The sequence below is a fragment of the Canis lupus genome, chromosome 2 (genome assembly GCF_011100685.1).
Source record: "Canis lupus familiaris isolate Mischka breed German Shepherd chromosome 2, alternate assembly UU_Cfam_GSD_1.0, whole genome shotgun sequence".
NCBI classification, from domain to species: Eukaryota; Metazoa; Chordata; class Mammalia; order Carnivora; family Canidae; genus Canis; species Canis lupus.
Genome location: NC_049223.1, coordinates 4244623 through 4269500, shown reverse-complemented (window position 1 = coordinate 4269500; position 24878 = coordinate 4244623). Strand labels below are relative to the sequence as shown.

General features: G+C 34.6%; 1 protein-coding gene across 11 annotated transcripts in view; it reads left to right on the top strand.

Annotated features, from left to right (window-relative positions):
• The window catches only part of CCDC7 (coiled-coil domain containing 7), a 383402-nt gene that overhangs the window by 144440 nt on the left and 214084 nt on the right, over window positions 1-24878 (top strand). The gene's annotated exons all lie outside the window — the stretch shown is intronic.

The window sequence follows — 24878 nt, the reverse complement described above, 5'->3', positions numbered from 1 at the left end:
GGGTGGAGCCTGATTAAGATCCTCCCTCTGCCCCTCCCTCATCAACTTGAGCATACTTTCTGTCTTAAAAATAAATGTGTGTGTATATATATATATATATATATATATATATATATATATATATATATAAATTAAAACAGTGATAAATTTGTTCTTCCTATCCAACATATATAATTTTAATAATCAATCTGTGTCTTTCTACATTGGCTGGAACTTTCAAAATAAAATTAAATGGTTGTGATGCAGAGTGCAAGAGAATTACTCTTCTATTGTACTTTGAGATAAGAGTACCTCTACTGTTTCACCTATGTTACCACGTTGAGATAATCATGCCTTATTATGAGGTAGTTTTTATTCAAAGTTTGTTAGAAACTTAAACCAATAGTTGGCCTGAATTTAACCAATCTACTAAAAATTTTATTGTGATAAAAATATATAACATAAAGTTTGCCATTTTAATCATCTTTTAAGTGTGCAATTCATTGGTATTAATGACATTCACAATGTTGTACAATCATCACTACCTCTATCTCCACAACTTTTCATCACCCCCAAGAGAAATTCATTAAGCAATAACTCCCATTCCTGCCTCTGTCCAGCCTCTGTAACCTCTAATTTTCTTTTTATTTCTAGCAACATGCCTAGTATATTTCATATAAATAAATCATACAACATTTGTCCTTTTGTATCTGGCCTATTTCACTTAGCATAATGTTTTCAAGTTTCATCCATGATGTGTTAGAACTTCATTCCTTTTTTATGGCTGAAAAATATTCCATTATATGTATATATCACATTTTGTTTATCCATTTACCTGCTGATGAACATTTGGATTGTTTCCATCTTTTGGCTATTATGAATAATGCTGCAATAAACATGGTGTCTGGTAACTTTATTTTTATTTCTTTTATATTTTTTAAAAATATTGATTGATTGATTGATTGAGAGAGAAGGGAGAGAGACAGAGCATGAGCAGGGGAGAGGAGGCCAACTCACCACTAGGCAGGGAGCCTGATGAGGTGCTTGATCCCAGGACTTTGAAATCATGACCTGAACCCAAGGCAGACAGAAACTTAACCTACTGAGCCACAGTAGTAACCTACTGAACCAGGTGCTCCTGGTTGCTGTTTAAATCTCTGTTTTCAATTATTTGGAGTAGGGGTGTAATTGCTGGAGCATATGAGAATTGTAATTTTGCTTTTTGAGAAACTGCCTGTTTTCCACAGTGACTGCACCACAAGAAGTATAGAGTATATACTGCCCTGTCCAGTAAAAAAATCTGTGTATTACTTTTGACTCCCCAAAAACTTAACTACTAATGGTTTACAGTTCACTAGAGCAGTACTGATAACACAGCCAATTAACACATAGTTTGTAATATATATATTACACTGTAATATATATGTATAAATGATATACTGTATTCTTACAACAAAACAAAAGAAATTGTTAAGCAAATCAGAGGGAAAAGAAAATAAATCTACAGTACACACATTTATTAAAAAATTCTGCATATAAGTGGACCCATGCAGTTCAAGCCATGTTATTCAAGGGCCAACTGTGAAAAATCTTATCATTTGCAAATAATGAAAATTTTAATTCTTTATTTCTTATTTGCATTTATTTCTTTGTCTTGTCTCATTGCTCTAGCTAGGACTTCCAGTACTGTGTTGAATATGAATACACTTGCCTTGTTCATGATCTTATGGTAAAAGCTTTACATTTTTCTTCAGAGTGTGTTAGCTGAAGGTTTGTCATAGGTTGACTTATGTACCTTCTATCTTTAAGCTTCTATACCTAAGCTGTTGATGGTTTTTATCATCAAAGGATGTTGTCTTTTGCTAAATGCTTTTCCTGCATCTATTAAAGTGATTACGATTTTTATTTTTAATTCTATTAAAAATAGAAATATTACAATTATTGTGATAATTGTGAAATTATTGTAATAATTGTGAAGTATCACAATTATTGATTTATGTAAAAAGAACTATCCCTGCATTTCAGGGGTAAATTGCACTTGGTCATAGTGTATAGTCCTGTTAATGAGTTCTTGAATTTGGTTTGCTAATATTCTGTTGTCAGTTTTTACATCTATATTCATTAGAAAAATTAGTCTGTAGTTTTCTTATACTGTCCATATCTGTCATTTGGAGTCAGGTAATACTAGACTCACACAATGAGTTTGGAAGTGTTCCTTCCTCTTCAAATTTTTGAAAGAGTTTGAGAATGATTGGAATTAGTTTTTGTTTAAATATTTTATATAATTCACCACTTACCATCTGGTTATGAGGTTTTAAGTGTTGGGAGGTTTTTGATTACTATTTTAGTATCCTTACTTGTTATTGGTCTCTCAGACTTTGTTTCTTCCTACTTCAGTCTTCATAGGTTGCATAATTCTAGGAACTTATTCATTTCTTCTTGTTATCTAATTTGTTGGCTTATACTTGTTCATAGTAGTAGTCTCTTATAATCTGTCAGTTGTAGTTTCTCTTGTTTCATTTTTGATATTATTTATTTATTATTTTTTTCTTAGTCTTGCTAAAAGTTTATTAATTTTGTTTATATTTTGGAAAAATCTATTCTTTGATTTTATCCATTATTTTTATGGTCTCTATTTAATCTATTTTATTTTTCTTCTTCTTATTTTAAAAATATTTTATTTAAAGTAAATTGTGAACATAAAGTATAACACCCAGTGCTCATCCCATCAAGTACCCTCCTTCGTGCCCATCACCCAGTTACCCAATCCCCTCCTCCTGTAGCCCTTTGTTTCTTTCCCAGAGTTAGGAGTCTCTTATGGTTTGTCTTCCTCCCTAATTTTTCCCCACTCAGTTTCCCTTCTTTCCCTTAGACTCCCTTTCACTATTTCTTATATACCAGACATGAGTGAAATCATATGATAATAGTCTTTCTCCAATTGACTTACTCAGCAATAATGCCCTCTAGTTCCATTCACATTGAAGCAGACGGTAGGTATTTGACCTTTCTAATGGCTGAGTAATATTCCATTGTATATATAGACCACATCTTCTTTATCCATCTGTTGAAGGATATCATGGCTCCTTACACAGTTTGGCTATTGTGGACATTGCTGCTATGAACATTGGGGTGCATGTGTCCTGCCGTTTCACTGCATCTGTATCTTTAGGGGTAAGTACCCAGTAGTTCAATTGCTGGATTGCAGGGTAGCTCTATTTTTAACTTCTTGAGGAACCTCCACACTGTTTTCCAGAGCAGCTGTACCAGTTTGCATTCCCACCAACAGTGTAAAATGGTTCCTCATTTTCCACATCCTTGCCAATATTTGTGATTTCCTGCTTTGTTAAATTTAGTCATTCTCACTAGTGTAAGATTATATCTCATTGTGGTTTTGATTTGTATTTCCCTGATTGCAAGTGATGCAGAGCATTTTTTTTTCATGTGCTTGTTGGTCATGTGTAGGTATTCTTTGGAGAAAGTCTGTTCATGTCTTCCGCCCATTTTATGACTGGATTGTTTATTTCATAGGTGATAAGTTTGATAAATTCTTTATAGATCTTGGATACTAGCCCTTTATCTGATAAATTCGCAAATATCTTCTCCCATTCTGTAGGTTGTCCTTTAGTTTTGCTGACTCTTTCCTTTGCTGTGCAGAAGCTTTTTATCTTGATGAAGTCCCAATAGTTCATTTTTGCTTTTGTTTCCCTTGCCTTCATAGATGTGTCTTGCAAAAAAATGCTGTGGCCAACTTCAAAAAAGTTTTTGCCTTTGTTCTCCTCTAGGATTTTGATGGATTCTTTTCTTACATTTAGATCATTCAACCATTTTGAGTTCATCTTAGTGTATGGTGTAAGAGAATAGTCTAGTTTCATTCTTCTGCATGTGGATGTCCAATTTTCTCAACACCATTTATTGAAGAGACTGTCCTTTTTCCAGTGGATATTCTTTCCTGCTTTGTCAAAGATTCATTGTCCATAGAGTTGAGGGTCCATTTCTGGGTTCTCTATTCTGTTCCATTGACATATGTGTCAGTTTTTGTGCCAGTACTACACTGTCTTGATGATCACAGCTTTGTAATACAGCTTGAAGTCAGGCATTGTGATGCCCCCAGCTTTGGTTTTCTTTTTCAGCATTCTTCTGGCTTTTCAGGGTCTTTTCTGATTCCATACAAATCTTAAGATTATTTTTTCCAACTCTGTGAAGAAAGTCCATGGTATTTTGATAGGGATGGCATTGAATGTGTAAATTGCCCTGGGTGGCATAGACATTTTCACAATATTTATTCTTCCAGTCCATGGACACGAAATGTTTTTCCATCTCTTTGCATCTTCCTCGATTGGTTTCAGAAGTGTTCTGTAGTTTTTAGGTAATAGATCCTTTACCTCTCAGGTTGAGTTGATATCTAAGTATCTTATGTTTTGGGCTGCAACTGTAAATGGGTTTGATTCCTCGTTCTTTAGTCTCATTGTTAGTGTATAGAAATGCCACTGATTTCTGGGCATTGATTTTGTATCCTGCCACATTGCTGAATTGCTGTATGAGTTCTAGCAATCTTGGGGTGGAGTCTTTTGGGTTTTCTATATAGAGTATCATGTCATCTGGGAAGAGGGACAGTTTGACTTCTTTGCCAATTTGAATGCCTTTTTGTTCTTTTTGTTGTCTGATTGCTGAAGCTGGGACTTCTAGTACTATGTTGAACAACAGTGGTGAGAATGGACATCCCTATCATGTTCCTGATCTTAGGGGAAAGATTTTCAGTTTTTTCCCCATTAGAATGATATTCGTTATGGGCTTTTCATAAATGGCTTTTATGATATTGAGAAGTGTTCCCTCTATCCCTACACTTTGAAGTTTTAATCAGGAATGGATGTTGTATTTTGTCAATTGCTTTCTCTGCATCTATTGAGAGGATGATATGGTTCTCATCTTTTCTTTTGTTGATGTGATCTATCACATTGCTTTATGAATGTTGAACCACTCTTACATCCCAGGAATAAATCCCACTTGGTTGTGGTGAATAATCCTCTCAATATTACTGTTGGATCCTCATGGCTAGTATCTTGGAGATAATTTTTGCCTTCATGTTTATCAGGGATATTGGTGTGTAATTCTCCTTTTTTGGTGGGGTTTTTGTCTGGTTTTGGGATCAAGGTAATATTGACCTCATAGAACGAGTTTGGAAGTATTCCTTCCATTTCTACCTTTTGAAACAGCTTTAGTAGAATAAGTATTATTTCTTCTTTAAATGTTTGGTAGAATTTCCCTGGGAAGCCAAGTGACCCTGAACTCTTGTTTCTTGGGAGTGTTTTGATGACTGTTTCAATTTCCTCACTGGTTGGTTATTGGCCTTTTTACTAAACATTAAGAATGTTTTCTATTTCTTCCTGTTTCAGTTTTGGTGATTTATAGGTTTCCAGTAATGCATCCATTTCTTCCAGATTGCCTTTTTTTTTTTTGCCATTTAGTTGCTTATAATACATTTTCAAAATCGTTTGTATTTCCTTGCAATTGGTTGTGATCTCTTTTGTTCATGATTTTATTAATTTGAATCTTTTTTCTTTTTAATAAGTCTGGCTAGGAGTTTATCTGTCTTATTTTTTTTTATTTTTTATTTTTTTTGAAAAACCAGCTCCTGGTTTCATTGATCTGTTGTACAGGTCTTCTGGTCGCTATTTCATTGAGTTATGTTCTAATCTTTATTATCTCTCTTCTTCTGTTTGGTTTATGCTTTATTTGCTGTACTTTCTCCAGTTCATTTAGGTGTAAGGTTAGCTTGTGTATTTAAGATTTTTCCAATTTTTTTGAGGGCGGTTTGTATTGCAATGTATTTCTCTTTTATGATGACTTTTGCTGTATCCCAAGGATTTTAAGATGGTTTTACTTTCATTTTTGTTAGTTTCCATGAATCTTTAAAATCCATTACTAATTTCCTGGTTGACCCAATCATCTTTTAGTGGAATTGACCCATTCATCTTTAGTAGGATTGATCCATTCATCTTTTAGAAGGAATAATATTTCTTCTCAAGCTATCATTTATTTCCCAAACTCTCTCTGCATGGGTTCTTAATTGTTTTTTTCTCTTTTCCTCAGCTTCCTTCCTTCCTTTCCATCAACTTGTCTTCTATGTCACTCATTCTCTTTTCTATCTCATTAACCCTAGCTGTTAGAGCATCCAGTTTAGACTGCATCTCAGTTAAAGTATTTTTCATTTTGGCCTGATAGATCTCAATTCTGCAGTAAGAGAATCTCTAGAGTCCTTTGTGTTTTTTTTTCAAGAGCCACCAGTAATTTTATAATAGTACCTCTGAAATGTATCTCTGACATGCTATTTAAATCCATATCCATTAGATCTGTGGCAGAGAGTAATACTTCTGGTTCTTTCTTTTATGGTGAATTTTTCCTTCTAGTCATTTTTCTTTCCATTGCAAAATGGCTGTATGATGAGCAGAGTCAAAAATATCAACCACAACCTAAGTAAAATACACTCTAGACATTTCCAAAGAGGTCAAGTCCAGAAAATAAAAAGAAAATAAAAAGAAAAAATACTGTAACATATATCTATAAAAATTAAAGTGAATATGTTGAAAAGAATCCAAAAATGAAGAATATATCTATGACATATAATTATAAAAATATGAAAAGGAAAAAACTTAAAAATGGAGAGTTGATAAAATATCATAGTTAAGGCAGGAAAAAAACCCTCAAGTTCTATATACTATTCTTCCTCAGTCCTTGAGCTTTCCTATGTTCCTTGGTCAGTAAACTTGCTCTTCCCCTATTCTTTCAGCTGTTCTTCTGGGGGACAGGCCTGCTACACTGATTCTCAGATGTCTGTGCCTGGGTGGAGATGCCCCGCCCCTTGCCAGGTGTCCTTGCTCCATGTAAAGCTGTTTTGTCCTGTGAGGCCTTTGTTCCCTAGAATCCATACCTCTTTCAGGTGAAAGGAGAAAAAAAAATGGCAGTGGCTAAATCTCCAGTCCCAGAGCCAGAAGCTCCCCACCCTTACCAAACTGCTGTTTCCCTGTGCACAATGGCATAGATCCTTCTGGGGGCAGGTGTGGGGGCACTGATCCATACAAATTGAAAGGTGCCTAGTTGCAGGAGAGCTTTTGCTGTCCTCCTCAGTTCCACCTGTCCTGGAGGGAACAGAGGATAGCTCGCTTCTGTCCACTGCCGGACTCTGGGGCAGAGAGAGCTCAGCTGCTGGACTGTGTACCTGGCTGCCTCTCCCAGATGCCTTTAAAGAGTTGCTGTATTCTAGTCTTTTACCGCTATCCCACTACAGTTTGCAGTTTATGGCACAAATCATGGTTTCTCATGGGCACCCCTACTCTTACTGTGTCTCCAGGAATATTGAGACTTCACTGCCCCTCCATGATCCTGCTCTATTTCTCCACTGACCAGTTTTCAGTAAGGGAAGACTTTCTCAGGAGCAAATTTCCAAAGTTCCCAACTGTTTGCTGTACCACTTTCCTGCAGTGGCTTTCCAAGGCTCCCTTCCCTACTATTTATCTTCCAATATATCCCCTCATTCCTCTTCTCCACCCTCCTACCTTGTCAGAAGTGATCACTTATCTTTCTGTAGTGTCTCAGCTGTTCTCTCCTTATGTCTCAGGTTGAATTCATAGGTGTTCAGGGTGGTTTTAAAGTTACCTAGGTAAGTTTGGAGGACCAAAGGTCCCCTACTCTTCTGCCATCTTGCCTCCTTCCTATTTTATCTATTTTCATTCTTTCCGTTAGTATTTCTTTATTTCAGCTATATTTGGGCTTAATTTGTTCTCCTAGTTCTTTGAGGTGCAAAATTAGATCATTTATTTGCTATCTTCCTAGTTTCTTTTTTTTTATCTTCCTAATTTCTTAAACAGTTGACCCTTGAACAACATGTGTTTGAATTTCATGGGTCTACTTATATGCAGATTTTTTTTGATAAATGCAGTACACTACCATATTTGTATTTTCCTTATGACTTAAAAGGCTTAATTTAAATTCCACTTAACATACAGTATAACATCAGTTTCAGGTGTGCAATATAGTGAATCATACATCACCCAGTGTTCATCACAAGTGCCCTCTTTAAACCCTATCATCTATCCACCTGCTCACCTCCCTTCTGGCAACCATAAATTTGTTCCCTATAGGTAAAAGTCTTTTTCTTGATTTTCCTGTTGTTCTCTATTCCCCTTTGCTTGTTTGTTTTGTTTCTTAAATTCCACATGTGAGTGAAATAATATGTTATTTGTCTTTCTCTATTTCATTTATTTTGCTTAGCATAACACTCTCTAGTTCCATCAATGTCATTGCAAATGGCAATATTTCATTCTTTTTTTATGGCTGAGTCATATTCCATTATATATATGTATGCCATTCCATAATATATTCATATTATATATAATATATATTATGCATATGATATAAATATCATATTTGCTTTATCCATTAATCAGTTGATGGACGCTTGGGTTGTTTGCCTAGTTTGGCTATTGTAGATAATGCTTGTAGATAATGTTGTTAAGTCCATTTTGTCCAGTGTGTAATTCAAAACCATCGCTTCCTTTTTTACTTTCTATTTAGGTGATCTGTCCATTAATATAAATGGGGGCTTTCAAAAATCCTCTACTATTGGGATCCCTGGGTGGCGCAGAGGTTTAGCGCCTGCCTTTGGCCCAGGGCGTGATCCTGGAGACCCGGGATTGAATCCCACGTCCGGCTCCCGGTGCATGGAGCCTGCTTCTCCCTCTGCCTATGTCTCTGCCTCTCTCTCTCTCTCTCTCTCTCTCTCTCTGTGTGACTATCATAAATAAATAAAATTTTTAAAAAAAATCCTCTACTATTAATTGTAGTATTATTATTCCTTTATGTTTGTTATTAACTGTTTTTTATATTTGGGTGCTTCTATTTTGGGGCCATAAATATTTGCAATTGTTAGATATTCCTGTTTGGTTGTTCCTTTTATGATTATATAGTATCTTTGTCTCTTGTTACAGTTTTTTTCTTAAAGTCTATTTTGTCAGATATAAATATTACAACTCCAGCATTCTTTTGACATCCATTTCCATGATAGGTTCCCCCCCATCCCCTCACTTTCCATCTGCAAGTATCTTGAGGTCTAAAATTAATCTCTTGTAGGTAGCATATAGTTGGGTCTTGGTTTTTTGTTTTGTTGTTTTGTTTTGGTTTTAATTCATTCTGTCACTCTGTGTCTTTTGTTTGGTGCATTTAGTCCATTTACATTCAAAGTCATTATGGATAGATTTGTACTTATTGCTATTTTGATACTTACTTTGTTGTTTTTTGTGTAGTTCTTCTCTGGTTTTTCTTCTCTTGCTTTTTCATGGTTTGCAATTCACTTTAGTGATATACCTGGATTTCTTTCTCTTTATTCTTTGCATATCTATTAGTGTTCATTTTTTGAATTTAAAATAAAGAGTATATTAAAGACTTTAAAAAAGAATTTATTTATTTGTTCATGAGAGACACACATAGAGAGGCAGAGACATAGGCAGAGGGAGAAGTAGGCTCTTCGAGGGAAACCCAGTGTGGGACGCGATCCTGGGACTCCAGGACCACACCCTGAGCCGAGGGTAGATGCCCAACCACCAAGCCACCCAGACATCCCAAAGACATTTTTTACAATATAGGCAGTTTTTAAAAACTTGGTGATTTTTTTTCATTTTTTAAAAACATGTTTTATAATTCTAAAAAGAATTTTGGCAGCCACGGGGATGGATGGAAACCCTGAATTATTTCAGAGTATGTGTTTAGTGCCTTCTACCTAATCTAGTCAGGTATGTAAAGGTTCAAGGGACACATTTTAAGAAATCAAGGTGATGAAAATAACATTAGCCTGGGATCATGCCACCTAAATAAAAAAAAGACCAAGAACCAAGATATATAATCAAACTATTCTCAGAAGATCCTACTCTGAGTAATAGAAATACCTAGCATATGTAAAATAAAAGTAATTCTTACCATTTATTTAACACCTGTCATTTGCCAGGCCCTGTGATAAGAGCTATAAACATGATTTCTAATTCTAAAAACTATTCTTAGGTAGATGGTTAAAGCTGTTTTCTGAAACAGAAGAAGACAATTAAGCTTATTAAAGTTTAATGATTCCTCTAAGGTCATATAGCAGGTAGGTATTAGCACTGGGGTTTGACTCCAAGTTTTTCTTCCATACTACAAAACACCTACTGTATAGAAAATTAGAACAAATTGCTGTTGCTATTTTTTTTAAAAAGATTTTATTTATTTATTTATTTATTTATTTATTTATTTATTGTGAGTGGGGGAGGGTCCAAGGGAGAAGAAGAGAGAGAATCTCAAGCAGTCTCTGGGCTGAGTATGAAACCCTATGCAGGACTCAGTCTCACAGTTCTGATATCATGATCTGAACTGATGTCAAGAGTTGGACACTTAACCAACTGAGTCATCCAGGTGCCCCTGCTCCTATTATTATTTTATCCAAATTTCATTTGTAAAATCCCATACACGGCCTATCATTCTGCTATGGCAATATCTAATTTTCATCATATTACTAAATAATGAAAAAAATCCATTGTGTTCTTATGATGAGTTTGGAAAACAGTGTTTCACATATAACAAGAAGCTATTCTTGTCTTGCGTTCTACTGATTTAGAACCTGTTACTCAAGACAAGAGTTCTCTGATTCAAATATAAAACACAATGTTCTTTTTAGTTATAAACATAAGGAGCTGAAATGCCATTTTTGAGCCATTTCTGCATAGGAGTCCAGTCTGCATTCATCCATAGTAGAATATTAGGCTAAGAAGTCTCTGAGGAAGTTACAGTGGTGACTGAATTCAGCATTATACTAGAGCCTACACAGACACAGGAAACAAATCAAGGCCCTTCCACACAGCATAAGGACTTTATTATTTTTTTAAAAGATTTATTTATTTATTCACGAGAGACACAGAGAGAGAGATAGAGGCAGAGACACAGGCAGAGGGAGAAGCAGGCTCCATGCAGGGAGCCCATTGTGGGACTTGATGCAGGGACTCCAGGATCACGCCCTGAGCTAAAGGCAGGCGCTAAACTGCTGAACCACCCTGGAATCCCCTCTCATTCGTTTTTAATAGCATATTGTTTAACCCTATGCATTTTTGCCCTTTCCAGATTTTTTCTTGTGGTTGTCTTTTAATTTCATAGTGTTATGGTCAGAAAAGATGCATGGTATGATTCCAATCTTTTTATATTTGTTGAGGGCTGATTTGTGACCCAATATATGATATATTCTGGAAAACGTTCCATGTGCAATTGGAAAGATTGTGTCTATCTGATCCAGTGTTTCTTCAAAGTCATTATTTCCTTGTTAATTTTCTGTTTAGATGATCTGTCCATTGATTTAAAGGGATTGTTAAAGTCCCCTACTATTATTGTATTATTATCAATTAGTTCCTTTATGTTTGTTATTAATTATTTTATATATTTGAGTGCTCTCATGTTGGGTGTATAAATATTTACCGTTATTAGAATCTTGTTGAACTGTCTCTTTTATGATTATATCATGTCCTTCTTTGTCTCTTGTTAAAATATTTGTGTTAAAATATAGTTTATCTGATATAAGTATTGCTACTCTGTTTTGACATCCATTTGCATAATAAATGTTTCTTGATACCCTCACCTCCACTCTATGGGCGTCTTTAGTCTAAAATGAGTCTCTTGTAGGCAGGATGTGAACGAGTCTTATTTTTTTTTATCCATTCTGACATCCTATGTCTTTTGATTGGAGCATTTAGTACATTTACTTTCAAAGTAATTATTGATAGATATGTATTTATTGTCATTTTATTACATGTTTTATCAGTGTTTATGGGGCTTTTTTCTAATCCTTTGCCATTTTTGGTCTCTCCTTTCCACTCAGAGTCCCCTTTAATATTTGTTACAAAGCTGGTTTGGTGATTACAAACTCCTTTAGCTTTTGTTTTTGAAATTCTTTATCTCTCCTTCCATTCTGAATGATAGCCTTGCTGGATAGAATATTCTTGGTTGCAGATTTTTCACATTCAGCACATTGAATATATCATGCCACTATTCTGGCTTGCCAAGTTTTTGTTGAGAAATCTGCAGCTAACCTTATGGATGTCTTCTTGTAAATTAAGGACCTCTTTTGTCCTGCTGCTTTTAAGATTTTTTCTTTATTGCTATATTTTGCAAATTTAATTATGTCTTGGCCTTGCCCTGCTTTTGTTGATTTTGATGGTAGTTCTCTGTGCCTCTGGATCTGGATATCTGTTTCCATCCCCATATTAGAGAAGTTTTCAGCTGTGATTTCCTCAAATAAATTTTTTCTGTCCCCTTTTCACTCTCTTCTTATGGGATTCATATAACAATGAATGTTATTACGTTTGATGTAGTCATTGAGTTCCCTGAGTCTATTTTCATGTTTCATAATTATTTCTCTCTTTGTTTAGCTTCATTATTTTCCATTATTTTGTCTTTTATTATTTCTAATTCATTCCCCTGCTTCTTCCAGCCTGCTGGTCATTGCAGCAAGCCTGTTTCCAATCTCATTTATTGCATTCCTCATCTCTGATTGTTTTTTAAACTCTTTTATCTCTGTGGTAAGAGTCTTACAGATGTCTTCTATTTTTTTCCAAGTTCAGTGAGCATCCTTATGATTGATGCTTTAAGTTCTCCATCAAGCATGTTACTTTTATCTGCTTTACTTAAATTTCTGGCTGTGGCCTTATCTTATTCCTTCATTTGGGATAAATTTCTCTTTTCATTTTGTCTATGTCTCTGCCTTTATCCAGGTGTTAGAAAAGCCAGTTATGTCTCCTTTCCCTGAATGTAATGGTCTTATGAAGAAGAGGTCATATAGTGTCCAGGGCCTGGTACTTCAGGAAATGTCTCTGGTGTGTGCGGCGTGTACCCCACTCTTGTGTTTGACTGCTCTGCTCTTCAGTACAGTCATCTACAGAGGCTCTCCTTGCCTACTGTGGGCAGTTTTTGGTCTCTGGCCTGAATGCGGTCACCTTAACTAGGTGTGTTCTTGTCTGCTTGTGAAATGGGACCTGACAACACTATCATGAGAACTGAGGCCCTGCAGAACTCTCTGGTCAGGAGACCTGGTGTGGGCTGTGATTTGTGCTAGTCTTGTGGGGGAGGGGCTACTGCACTATACTATTTTCCCTGTGTTTATGCTGAGAGGTGGGGAAAGGAAGTGGCACCAACCAGCATCTTTGTTCCCAGAGTGGAGTTTCTATGAATGCTGCCTCTTAGAGATGTACTCTGAGAAGAGGGAGTAATGTCTCCTCTGTGTGCCCCAGGTGTTTTTCATAATAGTGTTTCCAGAGTGTCTTCCCCTGGGTTATTTACCTGCCTTCCCTCTAGGAACAGGGCACTGTCCTCTGGGCTCTGTCCTAGCCAAGCCTGCTGATCTTTAAAACTCTAGGCTTTAAGCTCCACTAGTTGCAGGAACTCATGAAATTCAGCCCCTCTCATTTTCCAGGCAATTATTTTTGGCAAATATTCTTCTTGTGCATTCCCCTGTGTGCTTCTCTCTCTCTGTCTCACCCTTCTCCAAAACCAAGGTTCCCTTTCCTCCATGGCATCCTTGATCTGTTTCTCCCCTAAACCGTGTCTCTGCACTTTCTACCTTCTTCCATGTGACCTCTTCTCTTCCTTTAGTTGTGGTGGTTGCTCTGACAGTCTTCAGGTTGATTTCTGGGATATTCGGGATGAATTGATATTTATCTAGTTGTATTTATAGGTGTAAAATGAGCCTACAGTCCTCTTACTCTGCTGCTATCTTCCCATTCCTCCTCTCCAATTACCTTTATATGTTGATGTTCTCTCTTTGTGTGTGTCTGTGTGTATGTATATTTGGAAAAATTTCTATTCAGCTCCTTTGCCCATTTGTTAACATGGATTAATTGCCTTTTTGCTATTGAGTTGTATGGCTTCTTTATAGAGTTTAGATATTTAACCCTAATCAAATATGTTGTTTAGAAATATTTTCTCCCATTCTGTAGGTTGCCTTTTTAATTTACTGATTGTTTCTTCTGATGAACAGAAACCTTCATTTTGATATAGAATTACTTGTTTATTTTAGCCATAGTTACATGTAGTTTTGGTATTTCTTAGTCAAGAAATCATTGGTAAGATGTGTGTCAAAGGGTTTTCCCCTATGTTTTCTTCTATAAGATTTATGGTTTTGGGTCTTACATTTAAAGTTTTAATACATTCCAAGTTGATTTTTGTGAGTATCCAGTTTCATTCTTTTGCATGTGGATATCCATTTTTCCACCTATTGAAGAAAGTATCCTTTTACCATTGTGAGTTTTTGGTATCCTTCCCCAAAATTGGTTGACCATATATCCGTGGGTAAATATTTCTGAATTCTCTGTTCCACTGTCTATATGCATGTTTTTATGCCACTGTATATTAAGTGACCTTAATACACACTTCAAGAGAAACACCAAATCCACAAGCTGCCATGCTGTAAAGAAGTGTAATACTAAAGTAGTTTCTTGTCTGTCTTGAAGTAGGTTTTAATGTCAACTTGTTTGATCTAATAATAAACAACCTCATTTTTAACCCTACAAGAACTGGAATATCTGGAATCTTATGTCCTTTTAACTTCTCATAGCAAATTAGCCAGTACCTTGCTGAACTCTTCTTTTAATTTTTTAATCTTTTCATTTTTAATTTGACAAACATATAACATAATTTACCATTTAACCATTTTATGTGCACAGTTCGTAGTTTTAAGTATATACACCTTGTTGTGAAACGGACTTCTAGAAATTTCTCAGCTTGCAAAACTGAAATTCTAAATCCATTAAACAATACTTCCCCGTTAGTCCTCTCCATAGCCCATAGTGACCATCAATCTAATTTTTATTTCTGTGAATTTGACTATGTTAAATACCTCATATGAGTGGAATCATAGTTCTTTCTGTGACTCATGTATTTCACTTAATATAATGTCCTCAAGTTTCATCAATATTGCAGTATGTCAGTATTTTTTCATTTTTAATGCTGAGTAGTATATATTACATATCATTTATGCATTTACTGATGGACATTTGGTTTGCTTCCAACCTTTGATTGTGAATAATACTGCCACTGAACGTCAGTTTGCAAATATCTCTGTGGAGTCTGTTTTCAGTTCTTTTGGATCTATACCCAGAAGTGGGATTGCTGTATCATATGATAGTTCTCTTTTTAATTTTTTGAATTGATATGGAAGAGCTTGGTTCTTGTTTCTTGGAGTCAAAGAATGAATCTCGTGCACAAAGGAGAGTGAGTAAAGTGATAGAAGTTAGAAAGTTCTCAGAAGTGAAGGGTCCCAACAGGGTTGCCACTGAATGTTTTTTGGCTCGTCTTTTATTGAAAGCTAAACAGGGAACCTAAACATTTTTAATATTACCATTGAGTAAGGACTAGTGATATCTTTAATGGCTTATGTCCTTTTTAGGGTCTGGTAATCCCTTTTTGGTCACAAGTAGCTTTTATAATAAGAACCCACCTCTGGCACCTGGGACAGGATGGTCTGGTTTATTATCTCTGGTTCCTTTCATCTCCACATTTTTGGCATTTTGTGAGCCTGATTCTGTGACCCCTTACTTACCTCTCCCTACTTAGCCCTGCCTGTCCCTTACTCAGAATGTCCATACTGTTTTCTAGCAGTTTACATTTCCACCAACAGTGTGCTAGGGTTCCAATTTTTCTACATCCTCATCAACACTTATTTTTTATTCTGTTTTTAATAGTAGTCATCCTAATGGATGTCAAGTGTGCTATTGATCTGAATTCTGTAATAATTCCTGATGTTGAACATCTTTTCATGTGATTGTTGTCCATTGTATATCACTTTTGGAGAGATGTATAATGTTAAAGAATAGCAGTTATGGAAGCATCTCTTATTTATTCCTGAATTTAATAGGAATGATTCTACTGCTTTGTATTAAGTGTAATATTTGCTTTTGGTAGCTTTTTCAAGTTTCTTTTTTATTCCTTTTTCAGTAAGATTGAAAAAATCAAATTTTCTTTTAAGATTGAGATTCTTATATGATTTTTCTCTTTAATTAATGAGTGGTAGAATTAAATATGGAGACATCTATGCATCAGTGCTAAATTTTATTTGAACATGATGAATCTTTAAATACACTACTTAATTTTATTTATTTTACATTTTTGCATGTGTGTTAATGTAGTAGTCATTAATACTGTTCTCCATATATTTATGCCTTTCCCTCTTCTGGATGTATGGAATTGAACTTCACTGACTTTTTATTGTGGTTAAAAAACACACATGAGATTTACCCTCCTAACAAATTCTTAAGTGTTTAGTATGGTATTATTAACTATAAGCAAAATGTATAATAGATCTGTAGAACATTTTTATGTTGTAATATTAAAATTTTATGCCTGCTGAGGCTCACCTTTTTCCTTAACTCAGATGACAAACACCAATCTACTTTCTGCTTCTATGAGCTTGACTACTACAGATACCTCATATAAGTGGATTCATGGAGTATCTGTCCTATTGATTACTCAACATCAGTAATTATTACAGAAATTCAGAAAGCTTATTTCACTTACATAATATCCTCAAGATTCATCCACGTTTTTGTGAATGATAGGATTTCTTTTGAAAGACTGAATAATATTTAGTGTGTGTGTGTATCACATTTCATTTATTCCATTCACTGTTGATGTATCTTATATATATATAAAATATATATATAATATAAGCAAAATTATGTATATAAAATATAAGCAAAATTAATGTTGTTTTTATTTCTTGGCTATTTTTAATAATGTAACAGTGACACTAGATTGTGAATATATCTCTTTGAGATCCTGAATTGAATTCTATTGGATAAATAATCAGAAATGGGATTACCTGGATCATATGGTAGTTCTATTTTTAATTTTTTGAGAAACATTCATATTATTTTCCATAGTGGCTGCACCATTTTATAGTTCCTCCAATGGTGAACAATAATTCCATTTTCTCACATCTTCACCAAAACTTGTTGCTATTCTTTTTTAATAGTAACCAACCTAACAAGTGTAAGGTGATATCTGTTTGTGGTTTGATTTGCATTTCCCTGATGACTAATGATGTTTGAGTGCCTTTTTAATGTATCTGTTGGCCATTTGTATATCTTCTATTCAGGTACTTTGCTCTTTGTTAAAATCAGGTTATTTGTATCTTTTGTTTTTCTATTAAGTTGTATGTCTTTTTATGTATTTTAGATATTAACTACTTATCAGATGTATGGTTTGTAAATCTTTTCTCCAATTCTGTAGGCTTCTCTTTTGTTCTGCTGATTGTTTTCTATGCTTGCAGTAGCTTTTTTTGGGGTATTCAATTTCATTTGTTATTTTTGTTTTGTTGTTTGTGCTTTTGGCATTATGTCCATTAAATCATTGCCCATATCAATGTCAAGGAACTTTTTCTTTATGTTTCTTCCAATATTTTTATGATTTGTGATCTTACATTTAAATCTTTAATCCATTTCAAGCTGATTTTTGTATTGGTGTCAGATAAGGGCACAAGTTCATTCTTCTGTATGTAGGTATCCATTTCCAACAGCATCTATTGAAGAGATTTATCTTTCCCTGTGGGAAGTCTAATAAATAAAATTTATTTATTCATGAGAGACAGAGAGAGGCAGAAGAGCAGGCTCCCCATGAGTAGCCTGATATGGGACTTGATCTCAGGACCTGGGATCATGACCTGAGCCAAAGGCAGACACTCAACCACTAAGCCACCCAGGTGCCCCCAAATAAATAAAATCTTAAAAAACAAAACAAAATAAAACATAATACCCTCAAGATCCATCCACATCATTGCAACCTATAAATACAAACTGATGGTTACCAGATGAGAAGAGGGGTAGGAGAATGGGCAAAATGAGTGCAAGTGAGTAGGAGATCCAGGGTTCTAGTTATGGAATGGATAAGTCATGGAAATAAAAGGGTCAACATGGGGAATATAGTCAATGATATTATAATAGCAGTGTTTGGTGACAGATGGTAGCTACACTTATGGTGAGCCATAACATATCATATAGAGAAGTTGAATTACTACACTGTATACCTGAAACTAGTGTAACATTGTATGTAAACTATACTCAAAAACATTAGCAATTTACATAAATACAGTTTATTTCTGAACTCTGTATTTTATTGATCTATATGGCTTATGCTTATTATAAATAATACATTATTTATATAATTGTAGTTAGTTTTTAAATCAGAAAATGGAAGTCTTCCAACGTTTTTCTTCTTAAGATTTTTTTTTTAGATATTCTAAATTCCTTAAATTTCTATATGAATTTTAAAATCACATTCTCAACTTCTGTAAAATAGGCATCTAGGGTTTTGATGGGGGTTACACTCAATCTGTAGATCATTTGGAGTGTATTGTGATTTTAACAATATTAAGTCTAACAATCCACATCCAGAGAATTGTTCCATACATCACCTAGTCCTCATTACAACCGGTGTACTCCTTAATTCTCATCACCTATTTAACCCATCCCTCCACTCCTCTCCCTTCTGATAAGCATCAGTTTATTCTTTATAGTTAAGATCCTGTTTCTTGGTTTGTCTCTCTCTCTCTCTGCACATTTGACTGGTGAATAGATAACGATGTAGTACATATATACAATGGAATATATTATTCAGCTACCAAAAGAATGGAATCTTACTATTTGCAATGACATGGATGGAGCTAGAGAGTGTACTGCTAAGTGAAACAAGTCAGCCCGAGAAAGACAAATACTGTTACTTCACTCATATGTGAAATTTAAGAAACAAAGCCAATGAGTGCTAGTCTTAACTTATTTTGTTAAATTCATTCTTAAATATTTTATTGATTCTGTTGCTATTGTAAATGGAATTGTTTTTTAAATTTCATTTTCTGATTGTTCATTGCTAGTGTATTGGAATACAATAGAATTTTGTGTGTTGATCTTATAACCTAAAACTTTTGCTGAATTCACTTATTCTAATAGGTTTTGGGATGTATGTGTACATGAGTATATGTGTTTATTTGGGATTTTTAATGTACATACATGCAAGAAGACATCATTTTCTTTCTTTCTTTCCTTCCTTCTTTCCTCCCTCCCTCCTTCCCTCTCTCCATCCTATTCTTCCTTTTTCATCCTTTCTTTTTTATTTCTAATATTGGTTTTTTTAATTTCTTTTTCTTGCCCATTTGCCATAGTAAGAAACTCTATCACACATTGTCTCTTATTCTAATAATATGGTTTAGTACATTGAGTGATTGATTTTTGCTTATTAAACCAACCAAGCATTTCAGGGATCATTGACTTTCATTTTCCTCCCTCAATTTTATTTATTTCTGCTCTAGTCTTTATTATTTGCTTTTTTCTACCTGCTTTTCATTTAGTTTGTTTATTAATTATGGTCTCTCTTTTTCAAAGAAGTTGTTAGAAAATATAAATTTTCTTTGAGTATCACTTTAACTTCTCCTCATGAATTTTGACATGGTGTGTTTCTGCTTTTTTTCATCTCAAAGTATTTTCTAGTTTTTCTTGCGATTTCTTCTTTGGCCCACTGGTCATTTAGGAGTGTGTTGTTTAATTCTATCTCATTTGTGAATATACCTAATCTCTTTCTGTTACTGATTTCTAATGTCATCCCATAATATGGGCCTATTATATAGTACGTCTTGAAGAATGTTCCAAATACATTTGAGAAGAACATGAATTAAGCTTTTGTTGGGGTAGAGTGTTCTACAGCTATTTATAGACTTCTTCAGAGCTCTAGTTATTTTATAGTATCATTCAATCATTATATTTCCTTCTTGACCTAGTGCTTTATTATTCAAATTGGGGTGTTGAAATATCTACTGTTGTTGAAATATCTATCCAGAACTGTCTATGGTTGGGCACAAAATACCACACACAGGATTTTGGCCTGTAACTGGACTCCCCACACATATACATATACACAAATACCATATTCATATACATATATACCTATATATACACACATACACACATATACACATATGTCTTATCAATAGTTTATAGTTTGTAGGTTGTTTATAAACCCAGTTTGACAGCCTTTATCTGTTTTTAGAATATATAATCCATTTACAACGGTTATAATTACTGATATATTCAGATTTCAATATTTGGAGAATTTCTATTTTTTCCATCTAATCTATCTTCACTTCCTTTTACTTATGTTGGATTTATTATTTTTATTCATTCCAACTTTTAAATAAATACTGTTTTAAAATATGAAAACTTTGGGGGCACCTGGATGGGTCAGTTAAGTGTCTGCCTTTGGCTCAGGTCATGATCCCAAGGTCCTGGGATTGAGTTCTGCATCAGGTGCCCTTCTCAGTGGGGACCCTGCTTCTACCTTTCCCTCTTCCCTTCCTTCTCATACTCTCTCAAGTAAAATCTTAAAAAAAAAAAAAAAAAGTTTTTAAAAAGGGGAATAGGCTAAGAAAAGTAAGGTCTATGTTCAACTTGAATTTTAATGTATAGTAACAGAGTGCTTTCATATACTTTCAGTAAAAACACTGTCTTGAGGGATCCCTGGGTGGCTCAGCAGTTTGGCGCCTGCCTTTGGCCCAGGGCGTGATCCTGGAGTCCCGGGATCGAGTCCTGTGTCGGGCTCCCAGCATGGAGCCTGCTTCTCCCTCTGCTTGTTCCTCTGCCTCTCTCTCTCTCTCTCTCTATCATGAATGAATAAATTTAAAAAAAATCTTTAAAAAAAAAAAAACACTGTCTTGAGTTTTACACTTTATTTTGAAAATTCACCAGTCTCACTTTTTATTATTAAAAAATCGTGGTCATTTGCTTAAAATATTACAAAAATTAGAGGAAATTTTGAGTATTGATATATTTTAATAATTCAGAAGCTTCATGATGCAATAGTTTCATGTTTTAGTGGATTAAATAAAGCCTTTTTTCTATATGATAAAATGGATAGATGTCAGAAAAAAAATTTTCACCTGAAGATAAAACTTTAATCTCAAAAAACTCAAATTAAGAATCTTGGAACCTCCGGAAAACTGTTTTTGACAATATGAATATGATATGCATATGTTGGGTATTTTTGAGTTTACTTTGAGTTTGTTGAGCTCTTTTAAGTGAAGATTAATGTGTTTTATAATATTTGAGAAGTTAATTACTATTATTTCTTTGCAAATTACTTTTTTCCCTTTTATTCTTTCTCTCTGAGATGCCCATTTGGCATATGTAGATACTCTTGATGATTTTCCATCATTCTCTGAGATTGTTCATTGTCTTCATTCTTTTTTCCTCCTTATTCTTAGACTGGGTAATATCAATATATATTTCCTTATTTTCACTGATTCCTTCTTTGTATCTTTAATCCTACCTTTAGTTCTTTTTATTTCAATTATTATGCTTTCAACTATAGAATTTCTATTTGATTTTTTTAAAAAAATTATCATTACTGATATTGTGAAATGGTAAGATATTATTCTTATAATAAGATAATAAGAATAATTCTTTCATTTTTTAAAGATAAAGTGTCCTTTAGTTATTTGAACATATTTATGAAAGCTAGTTTAAAATCTTTTTCTAGACAAACATGACCGATATCACACCCATTCGCAAAAAAGTAGAACTTTTTCTCTAAGATTAGGATATCCACTCTCCCCACTTTTATTCAATACGAAACTTAAAGGCCTAGCCACAGCAATTAGACAAGAAAAATAAATAAAAGGCATCCAAATTGGTAAGGAAGAAGTCAAACTATCATTATTTGCAGATGACATGATACTATACATAGGAAATTTTAAAGACTCCACTAAAAAACTATTAAAACTAATAAATGAGTTATGTGCAGTTGCAGGATACAAAATTAATGCCCAGATATCTGTTGTGTTTCTATACAACAATAACAAAGCAGCAGAAAGAGTAATTAAGAAAATAATGCACCAAAAAGAATAAAGTACCTAGGAATGTACTGAATCCAGGAGGAGAAAGACCCATGCTCTGAAAACTATAATATGTATGAAAAGAATTGACAACAACACAAATAAGTGGAAAATATCCCATTCTTATGGATTTCAAGAATTAATATAATTAAAATGTCCATATTACCCAAAGCAATCTACAGATCTAATGCAATTTATATCAGGTATTTTTCACATAATTAGGACAAATAATCCTAAAGTTTGTACATAACCACAAAAGACCCTGATAGCCAGAGCAATCTTGAGAAAAAAGCTGGAGATATTATAATCCAGATTTCAAGATATGCTACAAAGCTTTAGTAATCAAAACAGTATGGTGTTTTGCACAGAAATAGGCACATAGATCAACAGAGCAGGATAAAGAGCCCAGAAATAAACTCACACATAATCGCAAATTGATCTATGAGAAGGAAGTCAAGAATAAACACTGGGGAAAGGACAGTCTCTTTAATAAATGGTGCTGGGAAAACTGGACCACTCTAAAACCATATACAAAATAAATTCAAAATTGATTAAAGACCTACAGGAGAGACATAAAACTCCTAGAAGAAAACATGAGCAGTAAACTCTTTAACATTGGCCTTAGCCACATTTTTCTAGATAGGGCTCCTCAGGCAATAGAAAAGCAGAAAGAAACTATTGGGACTACACCAACATAGGAAACTTTTGCACTGTGAAAAAAACCATTGACAGAATGAAAAGACAACCTATTAAATGGGAGAAGATATTTGCAAATGTCAGTTAGGGTTAGTACCTAAAGCATATAAAATCTTATACAATTCAATAATAAAACCCCAAGTAATCCAATTTAAAAAGTGGGCAAAGGACTTGAAGAAACATTTTTTATTTTTTATTATTTTTTAAAATATTTTATTTATTTATTCACGAGAGACACAGAGAGAGGCAGAGACACAGGCAGAGGGAGAAGCAGGCTCCATGCAGGGAGCCTGATGTGGGACTCAATCCCCAGACCCAGCATCACGCCCTAAGCCGAAGGCAGACGCTCAACCACTGAGCCATCCAGGTGTCCCAAGAAACATTTTTTAAAAGAAGACATGCAGATGGCCAACAGAGACATGAAAATATACTCAGCGTCACTAATCATCAGGGAAATGCAAATCAAAACCACAATGAGATGTCACTTTTACTCTGTCAGAATGACTAAAATTAAAGTGAAATAATAAGTGTTGGTGGGAATGTGAAGAAAAAGGCACCCTCATACACTGTTGGTGGGAATATTAATTGGTGCAGCTGCTTTGGAAAATAGAAGGAAGATTCCTTAAAATATTAAAAATAGGAAAACCATATAATCCAGTATTCCACTACTAGATAGTTACCCAAAGATTACAAAAACATGAATTTGAGAAGCTATATGCATTTCTATGGATTTTTTTGGCCTATTTTGCAACTTTAAAAAGGTATTTATTCATGAGAGATACAGAGAGAGAGGAAGAGACATAGACAGAGGGAGAAACAGGCTCCCTATGGGGAGCCTGATGCAAGACTCAATCCCAGGACCCTGGGATCATGACCTGAGCCAAAGGCAGATTCTCAACCAGTGAGCCACCCAAGTGTCCCATATTTCACAACTTTTTAAAAAGTTTTATTAAAATTACAGTTAGCATATAGTGTAATATTAGTTTCAAGTACACAACTTAGTGATTCAACACTTACATATAATACTTGATGCTCATCACAACAATGCACCCCTATGTTTACTGCAGCATCATTTAGAACAATCAAGACTTGGAAGCAACCAAGTGTCCATCGATAGATGAATGGATAAAGAAGATGTTGTATATACACAATGGAATATTACTCAGCCGTAAATAAGAATGGGATCTTGCCATTTGTGACAACATGGATGAACCTAGAGGGTATTAGGATAAGTGAAATGGAGAAAGACAAAGACCATATTATTTCATTTATATGTGGAAAATGAACCAAAAAAGGACAAAGAGATTCAGTCTCCATTCTCTGTTGTTTGTAATCACTAGTGTCTCTGCTCAGTTATGTTAGTGGACAGAGATTCAATTATATATGTTGAAGCCTCTCTGCCCCTACTAAAGGGTTTCTACTCTATGTGTATTTTGGGGGATGCCTTCAATACTCAGACAGGAAGTTTGCAACTTTAACTTAGCCTTCACTTTCTGCTTACTCAAAACTTCAGGCTCAGCCAGAGGTGACAGATAAGGGAACTTTCATACGTTTCCTGGATATGTACACAGCCATACATATGCTATTTGCCTTTTAGATTCCAGGATTATGTCAGAGCCTTATAAAGCCACCCCTTGTGGACATCTCATTTCTTAATTTTTTTCAAGATTTTTTAGTCAGCCTCTTATAAACTCCAACTGTCAATGCCATGTCACCCACCTGCCCTGTTAAATTACTGTCACTAATTGATTTTGGTAAATGTTCTGTACAGAGCAAGCTATAGGTCAGGCCACATAAGTACATGCACCAACATTGCACTTTTTCATCAAGCTAACAGACATATCAAATAGTGATTCTTCTCTGGAAAGACTGTATTAGGAATCTCTAAACATATTTTTTCTTGCTTGTGGCTCCCAAACTGCTGTTTTTCACAGCTATTGTAGTTGTAAGGCTATTGGTTTATAAGGTAAAAATGGAGAGAAATGTTTTGAAACCTATGTTTTAAAACTTATAGTCCTGGGTAAGGGTTAAAATGGCAGAGGAGTAGGGAACTCTAATTCGGCTAGATAGTTATCAAATCATTCTGAACACCTGCAAGATCGATCAGAGATCTGAGAAAAGAATTGCTACAATTCTACAAACAGAAAAGCATCCACTTATTGGAAGGTAGGACATGCAGAGGCATGAGTCTAGGGCAATACATTGTAAGAAATGGTGGAAGGGAAGGAGCTTGCTTAAGGAGGCTACTGCAAAGTATTATAAGCAAGCA